This window comes from Triticum dicoccoides, chromosome 3A (assembly GCF_002162155.2).
Source record: "Triticum dicoccoides isolate Atlit2015 ecotype Zavitan chromosome 3A, WEW_v2.0, whole genome shotgun sequence".
Classification (NCBI taxonomy): Eukaryota; Viridiplantae; Streptophyta; class Magnoliopsida; order Poales; family Poaceae; genus Triticum; species Triticum dicoccoides.
Window position 1 is genome coordinate 36361757 of NC_041384.1, and position 16313 is coordinate 36378069.

Below are 16313 nucleotides of genomic sequence, written 5' to 3' on the forward strand. Positions count from 1 at the left end.
ACTAAAGGTGGGCAATGGTCACGGTTGGTGCCATGAACCGTGACCAATGCCCCCTTTAGTCCCGGTTGGTGCCACCAACCGGGACCAATGGCCTTGTGCTGCATCGCTAGCTGAAGTTTAGTCCCACATCGCTAGCTGAAGGGCGCCGGCACTTGTTTATAAGCGCTGCTGTGCCTCCCCATTCGAGCTCCTCTCTAATGCAGGCTTTCGGGCCTAAACTTGTTACTGCTTGTGGTCCTATTGGGCCTCTGCGGGCCTGAATCCTGGCCCATGTAGGGTTTCTAGTCGTATTCAGGCCGTGGAGGCCCAGTAGGTGGCATTTTTTTGGTTTCTTCTTTTTTATTTCTACATTTTTTTGGTTTTTTATTTTTTTATTTCTACTTAAAACTAAATACTTACAGTTTTTTAGTGATTTCTTTTTGCTTTTAGGTCACAAAAATTATAAACTTTCTGTTAGTGCCATTAGTTTTAAATTTTGAATAGTTTAAATTTGAATTTTTAAAAATTTGTGTGAATCACTAGTTTATGAATAACTTTACTATAAAAATAGAATTTGTTTTCTATTTATTTTTTATTTATACTTACAACTAAATACTTATAGTTTTTTAGTGATTTCTTTTTTGATTTTAGGTCACAAAGATTATAAACTTTCTGTTAGTGCCATTAGTTTTAAAATTTTGAATAGTTTAAATTTGAATTTTATAAAATTTGTGAGAATCACTAGTTTATGAATAACTTTACTATAAAAATAGAATTTTTTTCTTCTTTGCTATTTATTTTTTATTTATACTTACAATTAAATACTTATAGTTTGATTTTAGGTCACAGAAATTATATTCTTTTTGCTATTGAAGAATATTATAGTTTTATTTTAGTTGATCATAACATAATATTTTAATTGATTGCTTTTATTTTCATAAAAGTTTTGTAGTTCATTCTGTTTGCTATTAATTCATTATTTGAGCTAAATGACTCTGAAATTGGAAAGCATTTCAAAATGAACTCTGAAAAGGTTGAAAGTTGGCATGGTATCATAATTTCACCCACATAGCATGTGCATGTATAAAACGGACAATGGTAGCATGTTCGTCTGTTACAAATTTGGCATAGTATCATCATAATAGTTGCGGGAGAAAGTCTTCACTTTTTCTTCGCTTGTGTCATTTTCTTATTGCGCCGTAACCATGGATAATCTTCATTGTTTATCAGGATGCTTGGGTCAGCCTTGACATTGAAGGGAGGAATTTCATGAAACTTTTCATAATCTTCAGACATGTATGTCTTGCCGTCCACTCCCAGGATGTCCCTTTTTCCTGAAAGAACTATGTGGCGCTTTGGCTCATCGTATGATGTATTCGCTTCCTTATCTTTTCTTTTTCTCGGTTTGGTAGACATGTCCTTCACATAGATAACCTGTGCCACATCATTGGCTAGGACGAACGGTTCGTCAGTGTACCCAAGATTTTTCAGATCCACTGTTGTCATTCCGTACTGTGGGTCTACCTGTACCACGCCGCCTAACAGATTGACCCATTTGCACTTAAACAAAGGGACCTTAAAATCAGGTCCGTAGTCAAGTTCCCATATGTCCACTATGTAACCATAATATGTGTCCTTTCCGCTCTCGGTTGCTGCATCAAAGCGGACACCGCTGTTTTGGTTGGTGCTCTTTTGATCTTGGGCGATCGTGTAAAATGTATTCCCATTTATCTCGTATCCTTTGTAAGTCAATACAGTCAAAGATGGTCCCCTGGACAACAAGTACAACTCATCACAAACAGTGTTGTCACCTCTGAGACGTGTTTCCAACCAACTGCTGAAAGTCCTGATGTGTTCACATGTAATCCAGTCGTCGCACTGCTCCGGGTGTTTGGAGCGCAGACTGTTCTTGTGTCCATCGACATACGGGGTCACCAAGGTAGAGTTCTGTAGAACTGTGTAGTGTGCTTGAGACCAAGAATATCCGTCCCTGCATATTATTGAGTCTCTTCCAAGAGTGCCTTTTCCAGTTAGTCTCCCCTCATTCCGCGATTTAGGGAGACCTATCTTGTTAAGGCCAGGAATGAAGTCAACACAAAACCCAATAACATCCTCTGTTTGATGGCCCATGGAGATGCTTCCTTCTGGCCTAGCGCGGTTACGGACATATTTCTTTAGGACTCCCATGAACCTCTCAAAGGGGAACATATTGTGTAGAAATATGGGCCCCAGGATGACAATCTCGTCGACTAGATGAACTAGGACGTGCGTCATGATATTGAAGAAGGATGGTGGGAACACCAGCTCGAAACTGACAAGACATTGCGCCACATCACTCCTTAGCCTTGGTACGATTTCTGGATCGATCACCTTCTGAGAGATTGCATTGAGGAATGCACATAGCTTCACAATGGCTAATCAGACGTTTTTCGGTAGAAGCCCCCTCAATGCAACCGGAAGCAGTTGCGTCATAATCACGTGGCAGTCATGAGACTTTCGGTTCTGAAACTTTTTCTCTAGCATATTTATTATTCCTTTTATATTCGACGAGAAGCCAGTCGTGACCTTCATACTGAGCAGGCATTCAAAGAAGATTTCTTTCTCTTCTTTCGTAAGAGCGTAGCTGGCAGGACCTTTATACTGCTTCAGAGGCATGCCGTCTTTTTCGTGCAAACATTGCAGGTCCTCTCGTGCCTCAGGTGTATCTTTTGTCTTCCCATACACGCCCAAGAAGCCTAGCAGGTTCATGCAAAGGTTCTTCGTCACGTGCATCACGTCGATTGAGGAGCAGACCTCTAGGTCTTTCCAGTAGGGTAGGTCCCAAAATATAGATTTCTTCTTCCACATGGGTGCGTGTCCCTCAGCGTCATTCGGAACAGCTAGTTCACCGGGACCCTTTCCAAGGATTACGTAGTGTAAATCATTGACCATAGCAAGCACGCGATCACCGGTGCGCATGGCGGGCTTCTTCCGGTGATCTGCCTCGCCTTTGAAATGCTTTCCTTTCTTTCAACATTGATGGTTGGTCGGAAGAAATCGACGATGGCCCAGGTACACATTCTTCCTGCATTTGGCCAGGTATATACTTTCAGTGTCATCTAAACAGTGTGTGCCTGCATGGTATCCTTTGTTTCTCTGTCCTGAAAGGTTACTGAGAGCGGGCCAATCGTTGATGGTCACGAACAGCAACGCCTTAAGGTTAAATTCCTCCTGTCTGTGCTCATCCCACGTACGTACACCGTTTCCATTCCACAGCTGTAAAAGTTCTTCAACTAATGGCCTTAGGTACACATCAATTTCGTTGCCGGGTTGCTTAGGTCCTTGGATGAGAACTGGCATCATAATGAACTTCCGCTTCATGCACATCCAAGGAGGAAGGTTATACATACATAGAGTCACGGGCCAGGTGCTGTGATTGCTGCTCTGCTCCCCGAAAGGATTAATGCCATCCGCGCTTAAAGCAAACCATACATTCCTTGGGTCCTTTTCAAACTCATCCCAGTACTTTCTCTCGATTTTTCTCCACTGCGACCCGTCAGCGGGTGCTCTCAACTTCCCATCTTTCTTTCGGTTCTCACTGTGCCATCGCATCAACTTGGCATGCTCTTCGTTTCTGAACAGACGTTTCAACCGTGGTATTATAGGAGCATACCACATCACCTTCGCAAGAACCCTCTTCCTGAGGGGCTCGCCATCAACATCACCAGGGTCATCTCGTCTGATCTTATACCGCAACGCACCGCATACCGGGCATGCGTTCAGATCCTTGTATGCACCGCGGTAGAGGATGCAGTCATTAGGGCATGCATGTATCTTATCCACCTCCAATCCTAGAGGGCATACGACCTTCTTTGCTGCGTATGTATTGTTGGGCAATTCGTTATCCTTTGGAAGCTTCTTCTTCAATATTTTCAGTAGCTTCTCAAATCCTTTGTCAGCCACAGCATTCTCTGCCTTCCACTGCAGCAATTCCAGTACGGTACCGAGGTTTGTGTTGCCATCTTCGCAATTGGGGTATAACCCTTTTTTGTGATCCTCTAACATGCGATCGAACTTCAGCTTCTCCTTTTGACTAATGCATTGCGTCCTTGCATCGACAATGACCCGGCGGAGATCATCATCATCGGGCACATCGTCTGGTTCCTCTTGATCTTCAGCAGCTTCACCCGTGGCAGCATCATTGGGCACATCGTCTGGTTCCTCTTGATCTTCACCAGCTCCCCCCGTTGCAGCATCACCGTATTCAGGGGGCACATAGTTGTCATCGTACTCTTCTTCTTCGCCGTCTTCCATCATAACCCCTATTTCTCCGTGCCTCATCCAAACATTATAGTGTGGCATGAAACCCTTGTAAAGCAGGTGGGAGTGAAGGATTTTCCGGTTAGAGTAAGACCTCGTATTCCCACATTCAGTGCATGGACAACACATAAAACCATTCTGCTTGTTTGCCTCAGCCGCATCGAGAAACTCATGCACGCCCTTAATGTACTCGCGGGTGTGTCTGTCACCGTACATCCATTGCCGGTTCATCTGCGTGCATTATATATAATTAAGTGTCCAAATTAATAGAAGTTCATCATCACATTAAAACCAAAGTGCATACATAGTTCTCATCTAACAACATATAGCTCTCCAGAGCATCTAATTAATTAAACCATACGTTGAAACTATGTAAAACATTTCAATGCGAAAACAAATGCGATCATAATCGCAACCAAGGTAACAATTGATCCAACGGCATAATGATACCAAGCCTCGGTATGAATGGCATATTTTCTAATCTTTCTAATCTTCAAGCGCATTGCATCCATCTTGATCTTGTGATCATCGACGACATCCGCAACATGCAACTCCAATATCATCTTCTCCTCCTCAATTTTTTTTATTTTTTCCTTCAACAAATTGTTTTCTTCTTCAACTAAATTTAACCTCTCGACAATAGGGTCGGTTGGCATTTCCGATTCACATACATCCTAGATAAATAAAATCTATGTCACGTTGGTTGGCATAATTTTCATAAACAATAAATGAACCAATAGTTATAAAGATAATATACATACCAAATCCGAATCATAGACAGGATGAGGGCCGACGGGGGCGGATACCAAAACCATCGCACTATATAAGATGCAATAATAAATGTAAGAAAATGATACAAGTATCTATCTAAACATACAAGTAAGAATATTTTTCCTTTCAGAAAGAAGATAAGAACAAGAGGCTCACCACGGTAGTGTCGGTGATGAGATCGGCGCGGGTGATCGACGGCGGTGAAGATGGGGACGGGGCGTGACGGACCGCTAAATCTAGACAAATCTCGAGGAAAATGGAGCTTGGAGGTCGAGCTTCGAGAGGAGAAAGCTTAAGTAGTGTGTCTCGGGCATTCCATCGAACACCTCATGTGCATAGGAGGTGAGCTAGAGCACCACAAAGCCCTCTCCCCCTCGGCCAGAAAAAACAGAGCACTGTGCTCTGCTCTTGCACGAGGGGGTATATATAGGCACCTCATTGATCCCGGTTGATGACATGAACCGGGACTAAAGGTAAGCCTTTGGTCCCGGTTCAAGCCACCAACCGGGACCAATGGTGGTGGGCCAGGAGCGAGGCACATTGGTCCCGGTTCGTCCCACCAACCGGGACCAAAAGGTCCAGACGAACTGGGACCAATGGCCCACGTGGCCCGGCCGGCCCCCTGGGCTCACGAACCGGGACCAATGCCCACATTGGTCCCGGTTCTAGACTGAACCGGGACTAATGGGCTGAGCCGGCCTGGACCATAGCCCTGTTTTCTACTAGTGTCTAGGGCATATTTCCTTCAGTCTCCCACTTGCACTAGAGTCAATAATCTAGATCACATCGCCATGTGATTTAACATCAATAGTTCACATCACCATGTGATTAACACCCATAGTTCACATCGTCATGTGACCAACACTCAAAGGGTTTGCTAGAGTCAGTAATCTAGTTCACATCTATATGTGATTAACACCCAAGGAGTACTAAGGTGTGATCATGTTTTGCTTGTGAGAGAAGCTTAGTCAACGAGTCTGCCAAAATTCAGATCCGCATGTATTTTGCAAATTTCTATGTCTACAATGCTCTGCACGGAGCTCCTTTAGCTAATTGCTCCCACTTTCAATATGTATCCAGATGAAGACTTAGAGTCATCCGGATCAGTGCCAAAAACTTGTATCGACGTAATCCTTTTACGATGAACCTTTTGTCACCTCCATAATCGAGAAACATATCCTTATTCCACTAAGGATAATTTTGACCGATGTCCAGTGATCTACTCCTAGATCACTATTGTACTCCCTTGCCAAAATCAGTGTAGGGTATACGATAGATCTGGTATATAGCATGGCATACTTTATAGAACCTATGGCTGAGGCATAGGGAATGACTTTCATTCTCTTTCTATCTTCTGCCGTTGTCGGGCTTTGAGTCTTACTCAATTTCACACCTTGTAACACAGGCAAGAACTCTTCTTTTGACTGTTCCACTTTGAACTACTTCAAAATCTTGTCAAGGTATGTACTCATTGAAAAAACTTATCAAGCGTCTTGATCCATCTCTATAGATCTTGATGCTCAATATCTAAGCAGCTTCACCGAGGTCTTTCTTTGAAAAACTCCTTTCAAACACTTCTTTATGCTTTACAGAATAATTCTACATTATTTCCGATCAATAATATGTCACTCACATATACTTATCAGAAATGATGTAGTGCTCCCACTCACTTTCTTGTAAATACAGGCTTCACCGCAAGTCTGTATAAAACTATATGCTTTGATCAACTCATCAAAGCGTATATTCCAACTCTGAGATGCTTGTACTAGTCCATAGATGGATTGCTGGAGCTTGCACATTTTTGTTAACACCTTTAGGATTGACAAAACCTTCTGATTGCATCATATACAACTCTTCTTTAAGAAATCCATTAAGGATTGCAGTTTTGTTATCCATTTGCCAGATTTCATAAAATGCGGCAATTGCTAACATGATTCGGACTGACTTTAAGCATCGATACGAGTGAGAAAATCTCATCGTAGTCAACACCTTGAACTTTGTCAAAAACCTTTTTTTGATAAGTCTAGCTTTGTAGATAGTAACACTACTATCAGCATCCGTCTTCCTCTTGAAGATCCATTTAATCTCAATGGCTTGCCGATCATCGGGCAAGTCAACCAAAGTACATACTTTGTTCTCATACATGGATCCCATCTTAGATTTCATGGCCTCAAGCCATTTTGCAGAATTTGGGCTCATCATCGCTTCCTCATAGTTCATAGGTTCGTCATGGTCAAGTAACATGACCTCTAGAACAGGATTACCGTACCACTCTGGTGCGGATCTCACTTTGGTTTACCTACGAGGTTCGGTAGTAACTTGATCTGAAGTTACATGATCATTATCATTAGCTTCCTCACTAATTGGTGTAGTAGTCACAGGAACAGATTTCTGTGATGAACTACTCTCCAATAAGGGAGAAGGTACAATTACCTTATCAAGTTCTACTTTCCTCCCACTCACTTCTTTCAAGAGAAACTCCTTCTCTAGAAAGGATCCATTCTTAGCAACGAATGTCTTGCCTTCGGATCTGTGATAGAAGTTGTACCCAACAGTCTCCTTTGGGTATCCTATGAAGACATATTTCTCCAATTTGGGTTTGAGCTTATCAGGATGAAACTTTTTCATATAAGCATCACAATCCCAAACTTCAAGAAACGACAACTTTGGTTTCTTGCCAAACCACAGTTCAGATTGTGTTGTCTCAACGGACTTAGATGGTGCCCATTTTTAACGTGAATGCGGCTGTCTCTAATGCATGATCCCAAAACGATATTGGTAAATCGGTAAGAAACATCATAGATTGTACTATATCCAATAAAGTACGGTTATGACGTTCGGACACACCATTATGCTGTGGTGTTCCAGGTGGCATGAGTTTGTGAAACTATTCCACATTGTTTTAATTGAAGACCAAACTCGTAACTCAAATATTCGTCTCTGTGATCAGATTGTAGAAACTTTATTTTCTTGTCACGGCGATTTTCCACTTCACTTTGAACTTTTCAGACTTATGTTTCATCAAGTAGATATACTCATATCTGCTTAAATTATCTGTGAAGGTCAGAAAATAATGATACTTGTCGCAAGCTTTAATATTCATCGGACCACATACATCAGTATGTATGATTTCCAACAAATCTGTTGCTCGCTCCATTGTTTCGGAGAACGGAGTCTTTAGTCATCTTGCCCATAAGGCATGGTTCGCAAGCACCAAGTGATTAATAATCAAGTGATTCCAAAATCCCATCAGCATGAAGTTTCTTCATGCGCTTTACACCAATATTACCTAAACGGCAGTGCCACAAATAAGTTGCACTATCATTATTAACTTTGCATCTTTTGGCTTCAATATTATGAATATGTGTATCACTACGATCGAGATCCAATGAACCATTTTCATTGGGTGTGTAACCATATAAGGTTTTATTCATGTAAACAGAACAACAATTGTTCTCCAACTTAAATGAATAACCGTATTGCAATAAACATGATCATATCATATTTATGCTCAACGCAAACACCAAATAACACTTATTTAGGTTCAACACTAGTCCCGAAAGTATAGGGAGTGTGCGATGATGATCATATCAATCTTGGAACTACTTCCAACACACATCGTCATCTCACCCTTAACTAGTCTTTGTTCATTTTGCAACTCCCGATTCAAGTTACTAATCATAGTAACTGAACTAGTATCAAATACTAAGGGGTTTCTATAAACACTAGTAAAGTACACATCAATAACATGTATATCAAATATACTTATGTTCACTTTGCCATCCTTCTTATCCGCCAAATACTTGGGGCAGTTCCACTTCCAGTGACCAGTCCCTTTGCAGTAGAAGCACTTAGTCTCAGGCTTAGGATCAGACTTGGGCTTCTTCACTAGAGTAGCAACTTGCTTGCCGTTCTTCTTGAAGTACCACTTCTTGCCTTTGCCCTTTTCTTGAAACTAGTGGTCTTGTCAACCATCAACACTTGATGCTCTTTCTTGATTTCTACCTTCATCGATTTTATCATCATGAAAAGCTTGGGAGTCGTTTTCATCATCCCTTGCATACTATAGTTCATCATGAAGTTCTACTAACTTGGTGATGGTGACTAGAGAATTCTGTCAATCACTATCTTATCTGGAAGATTAACTCCCACTTGATTCAAGCGATTGTAGTACCCAGACAATCTGAGCACATGCTCACTAGTTGAGCGATTCTCCTCCATCTTTTAGCTATAGAACTTGTTGGAGACTTCATATCTCTCAACTCGGGTATTTGCTTGAAATATTAACTTCAACTCCTGGAACATCTCATATGGTCCATGATGTTCAAAACGCATTTGAAGTCCCGATTCTAAGCCGTTAAGCATGGTGCACTAAACTATCAAGTAGTCATCATATTTAGCTAGCCAAACGTTCATAATGTCTGCATCTGCTCCTGCAATAGATCTGTCACCTAGCGGTGCATCAAGGACATAATTCTTCTGTGCAGCAATGAGGATAAACCTCAGATCACGGATCCAATCCGGATCATTGCTACTAACATCTTTCAACACAATTTTCTCTAGGAACATATCAAAATAAACATATGAAAGCAACAACACGAGCTATTGATTTACAACATAAATATGCTAATACTACCAGGATTAAGTTCATGATAAATTTAAGTTCAATTAATCATATTACTAAAGAACTCCCACTTAGATAGACATCCCTCTAATCATCTAAGTGATCACGTGATCCAAATCAACTAAACCATAACCGATCATCATGTGAAATGGAGTAGCTTTCAATGGTGAACATCATTATGTTGATCATATCTACTATATGATTCACGCTCGACCTTTCGGTCTCAGTGTTCCGAGGCCATATCTGCATATGCTAGGCTCGTCAAGTTTAACCTGAGTATTCTGCGTGTGCAAAATTGTCTTGCACCCGTTGTAGATGGACGTAGAGCTTATCACACCCAATCATCACATGGTGTCTGGGCACGACGAACTTTGGCAACGGTGCATACACAGGGAGAACACTTATACCTTGAAATTTTAGTAAGGGATCATCTTATAAAGCTACCGTCGAACTAAGCAACATAAGATGCATAAAAGATAAACATCATATGCAATCATAATATGTGAAATGATATGGCCGTGATCATCTTGCGCCTTTGATCTCCATCTCCAAAGTACTGTCGTGATCTCCATCGTCATCGGCATGACACCATGATCTCCATCATCTTGATCTATATCAATGTGTCGTCACATGGTCGTCTCACCAACTATTGCTCTTGCAACTATTGCTATCGCATACCGATAAAGTAAAGCAATTATTTGGCGCTTGCATCTTATGCAATAAAGAGACAACCATAAGGCTTCTGCCAGTTGTCGATAACTTCAACAAAACATGATCATCTCATACAACAACTTATATCTCATCACATCTTGACCATATCACATCACAACATTCCCTGCAAAAACAAGTTAGACGTCCTCTACTTTGTTGTTGCAAGTTTTACGTGGCTGCTACGAGCTTAGCAAGAACCGTTCTTACCTACGCATAAAAACCACAACGATAGTTTGTCAAGTTGGTGTTGTTTTAACCTTCGCAAGGACCGGGCGTAGCCACACTCGGTTCAACTAAAGTTGGAGAAACTGACACCCGCCAGCCACCTGTGTGCAAAGCACGTCGGTAGAACCAGTCTCGCGTAAGCGTACGCGTAATGTCGGTCCGGGCCGCTTCATCCAACAATACCACCGAACCAAAGTATGACATGCTGGAAAGCAGTATGACTTATATCGCCCACAACTCACTTGTGTTCTACTCGTGCAAATAACATCAACGCACACGCAAGATCATGTTGGGGAACGTAGTAATTTCAAAAATTTCCCTACGCACACGCAAGATCATGGTGATGCATAGCAACGAGAGGGGAGAGTGTTGTCTACGTACCCTTGTAGACCGACATCGGAAGCGTTATGACAACGCGGTTGATGTAGTCGTACGTCTTCACAGCCCGACCGATCAAGCACGGAAACTACAGCACCTCCGAGTTCTAGCACACGTTCAGCTCGATGACGATCCCCGGACTCCGATCCAACAAAGTGTCGGGGAAGATTTCCGTCAGCACGACGGCATGGTGACGATCTTGATGTTCTACCGTCGCAGGGCTTCGCCTAAGCACCGCTACAATATTATCGAGGAGTATGGTGGAGGGGGCACCGCACACGGCTAAGAGAACAATTACGAAGATCAACCTGTGTGTCTTTGGGTGCCCCCCTGCCCCCGTATATAAAGGAGCAAGGGGGAGGAGGCCGGCCCTAGGAGGGGCGCACCAGGGGAGTAGGATTCCTACTCCTAGTTGGAGTAGGTTTCCTCCTTTCCTAGTCCAACTAGGAGAAGGGGGGAAAGGGGGGAAGAGGGGAAGGAAGGGAGAGAGGGGCCGCGCCCCAAACCCCTTGCCCAATTCGGACTGGGCTTGGGAGGGGCGCGTGCCACCTCCTGGTCCTTCCCACTAAGGCCCATTAAGGCCCATTGCTTCTTCCTCGTATTCCCGTAACTCCCCGGTACCTCCGAAAATACCCGAATCACTCGGAACCTTTCCGATGTCCGAATATAGTCGTCCAATATATCGATCTTTACTTCTCGACCATTTCGAGACTCCTCGTCATGTCCCCGATCTCATCTGGGATTCCGAACTCCTTCGGTACATCAAAACATATAAACTCGTAATGAAAATGTCATCGAAACCTTAAGCGTGCGGACCCTACGGGTTCGAGAACAATGTAGACATGACCGAGACACGTCTCCGGTCAATAACCAATAGCGGAACCTGGATGCTCATATTGGCTCCCACATATTCTATGAAGATCTTTATCGGTCAAACCGCATAACAACATACGTTGTTCCCTTTGTCATCGGTATGTTACTTGCCCGAGATTCGATCGTCGGTATCTCAATACCTAGTTCAATCTCGTTACTGGCAAGTCTCTTTACTCGTTTCGTAATACATCATCTCGCAACTAACTCATTAGTTGCAATGCTTGCAAGGCTTATGTGATGTGCATTACCGAGAGGGCCCAAAGATACCTCTCCGACAATCGGAGTGACAAATCCTAATCTCGAAATACGCCAACCCAACATGTACCTTTGGAGACACCTGTAGACCTCCTTTATAATCACCCAGTTACGTTGTGACGTTTGGTAGCACACAAAGTGTTCCTCCGGCAAACGGGAGTTGCATAATCTCATAGTCATAGGAACATGTATAAGTCATGAAGAAAGCAATAGCAACATACTAAATGATCGGGTGCTAAGCTAATGGAATGGGTCATGTCAATCACATCATTCTCCTAATGATGTGATCCCATTAATCAAATGACAACACATGTCTATGGTTCGGAAACATAACCATCTTCGATTAATGAGCTGGTCAAGTAGAGGCATACTAGTGACACTTTGTTTGTCTATGTATTCACACATGTATTATGTTTCCGGTTAATACAATTCTAGCATGAATAATAAACATTTATCATGAAATAAGGAAATAAATAATAACTTTATTATTGCCTCTAGGGCATATTTCCTTCAATGGAACACTCCTACGATAGCACAGGTATGACTATGTTGATTCTGTCATAAATTTGTCATGGATGTACATGCATGACAGAAAACGTGACCTACTGTGACAAACACGTATCATCATGGAAGTGTATTTTTTTGTAGTGGATGGTGATACAAGTGCAACATGGATGGTAGATATAGGTATTTGTAATCTGAAAATATAAAAACAGCAAGGTAGCAAGCGATAAAAGTGAGCGCAAACGGTATTGCAATGCTAGGAAACAAGGCCTAGGGTTCATACTTTCACTAGTGCAAGTTCTCTTAACAATAATAACATAATTGGATCATATAACTATCCCTCAACATGCAACAAAGAGTCACCCCAAAGTCACTAATAGCAGAGAACAAACGAAGAGATTATTGTAGGGTATGAAACCACCTCAAAGTTATTCTTTCGGATCGATCTATCATAGAGTTCGTACTAGAATAACACCTTAAGACACATATCAACTAAAACCCTAATGTCACCTAGAAACTCCAATGTCACCTCAAGTATCCGTGGGTATGATTATACGATATGCATCACACAATCTCAGATTCATCTATTCAACCAACACAAAGAACTTCAAAGAGTGCCCCAAAGTTTCTACCGGAGAATCAAGACGAAAACATGTGCCAACCCCTATGCATAAGTTCACAATGTTACGGAACCCGCAAGTTGATCACCAAAACATACATCAAGTAGATCACGTGAATATCCCATTGTCACCACAGATAAGCACATGCAAGATATACATCAAGTGTTCTCAAATCCTTAAAGACTCAATCCGATAAGATAACTTCAAAGGGAAAACTCAATCCATTACAAGAGAGTAGAGGGGGAGAAACATCATAAGATCTGACTATAATAGCAAAGCTCACGATACATCAAGATCGTATCACCTCAAGAACACGAGAGAGAGAGAGAGAGAGAGAGAGAGAGAGAGAGATCAAACACATAGCTACTAGTACATACCCTCAGCCCCGATGGTGAACTACTCCCTCCTCGTCATGGAGAGCGCCGGGGTGATGAAGATGGCCACTGGTGAGGGATCCCCCCTCCGGTAGGGTGCCGGAACAGGGCCCCAATTGGTTTTTGGTGGCTATAGAGGCTGGCGGCGGCGAAACTCCTGACCTATTATGTTCCTTGATGTTTTTAGGGTATATGGACATATATAGGTGAAAGAAGTCAGTCAGGGGAGCCACGAGGGGACCACGAGGGTGGGGGCGCGCCCAGGGGGGCAGACATGCCTCCCTGCCTCGTGGCCACCTCGAAGCTTCCCCGACGTCTACTCCAAGTCTCCTCGATTGCTTCCGTTCCAAAAATAACTCTCCCGAAGGTTTCGTTCCATTTGGACTCCGTTTGATATTCCTTTTCTTCGAAACACTAAAATAGGCAAGAAAACAACAATTTGGGCTGGGCCTCCGGTTAATAGGTTAGTCCCAAAAATAATATAAAAGTGTTTAGTAAAGCCCATAAACATCCAAAACAGATAATATAATAGCATGAATACTTCATAAATTATAGATACGTTGGAGAGGTATCATACCTTCTCCCATTATCCAATATCAGATTCAGGGGTAGAAAGAGCTCATATCTAAGGGAAGAAAATCTTTGGAATTCATTGCATATCTTTAATCTTTGGGGACATGTCTATATCCAAATAGAGTACTTAGTACTCACTCTCTACATGTTATCCCAGTCTTGGTACTCTTGTGGTTTCCTGAAATTGCTTTAATTAGAGTGTTCTTGTGTTAATTATCTAACCCTGTTTTCTCAAGTTCACCTCTTCCAAAGCCAGCTCAAGACCACAAGGTAAGTATATGCATCACACTCATGTACATGATGATCTCTTGCTGATGTACATATTGTTTGCAAGAAGGACTCATGAACATGAAGGTACACTTAATTATCTACATCATTTACTCTGATGCATATAGCCAAGACACGTGTAGCTCATTGCTTGCTCTGACATGTTTATGCATTTCACATGCTTTCACATTCTATCTTTACATGATTGCATACATGTAGGGGGAGCCAATGCATGTTACATATCTTTCCAAAGCTTTACTTGTTACTCTTCTTATCTTTATCTAAAGCTTTACCAAAAAGGGGGAGATTGAAAGCACAAGTGCTCCCTAGGTGATTTTGGTAATTAATGCCAACATATCTCTTGTTGAACTAATATTTTCATCTAGTATATTTCAGAAAGTTCAACAAAGGCGTGGCATGGACAAGAGGATGTGGAACCCTTTCAAGATGCTAAGGACGAAGATTGGCAAAAGCTCAAGACTCTACATTTCTATTTTAGTGATCCAAGATCACATTGAGTCCATAGGAAAAGCCAATACTATTAAAAGGGGATGAGGTGTTGCTTAATGATCTACTTGCTCAAAGTGCTTAGTGATATGCTCCAAATCCCTCAACCACTTTCTCAATTCCAAATATTTCCTAAACCTAAAGTCAAACTCGGCCCCACCGATTTGATCTATCCGGCGCCACCGAGTTCCTTTGACATAGTCAGTGCCAGAAACCCTAATCAATATGGTCTCACCGATAGGTATATCGGTCCCACCGAGATGGCAATGCAAACTCTCGGTTTCCCTTCATAACATTTCGGTCCCACCGAAATGAGCGATCGGTCTCACCAAGTTCGCCTTCCAAACTCTCTGTTGCATGTTGCAATTATTTCGGTCTCACCGGAATGTGCAATCGGTCACACCGAGTTTGCCTAACCAACTCTCTGTTTTCTCATTGCTGAAATCGGTCCCATCGACTTCACACAATCGGTCACACCGAGATGAGGTTTTGCCCTAACCCTAGCACATCGGTCGCACCGAGTTGATCATGTTGGTCCCACTGAGAATCCTAACGTTGACATTTTGAACTTAATCGCTCTCACCGAGTTCGCCTATTTGGTCTGACCGAGTTTGGTCAAATGTGTGTAACGGTTAGATTTTGTGTGGAGGCTATATATACCCCTCCACCCCTTTCTCTATTCAAGAGAGAGCCATCAAAATGTGCCTACACTTCCACTAGTCATTTTCTGAGAGAGAACCACCTACTCATGTGTTGAGACCAAGACATTCCAATCCAACCACAAGAATCTTGATCTCTAGCCTTCCCCAAGTTGCTTTCCACTCAAATCATCTTTCCACTATAGCCAAATCAGTGAGAGAGAGTTGAGTGTTGGGGAGACTATCATTTGAAGCACAAGAGCAAGGAGTTCATCATCAACACACCATCTATTACCTTTGGGAGAGTGGTGTCTCCTAGATTGGTTAGGTGTCACTTGGGAGCCTCCGACAAGATTGTGGAGTTAAACCAAGGAGTTTTTAAGGGCAAGGAGATCGCCTACTTCATGAAGATCTACCCAAGTGAGGCAAGTCTTTCGTGGGTGATGGCCATGGTGGGATAGACAAGGTTGCTTCATAGTGGACCCTTTGTGGGTGGAGCCCTCCGTGGACTCGCGCAACCGTTACCCTTCATGGGTTGAAGTCTCCACCAATGTGGACGTACGATAGCCCCACCTATCGGAACCACGCCAAAAAATCTCTGTGTCTCCAATTGCGTTTGCACACTCCAATCCCAGCCCTTTACTTTCTTGCTATTTGCATGCTTTACTTTTCACTGCTCATATACTCTTGCCATGCTTGCTTGAAATGTATTATG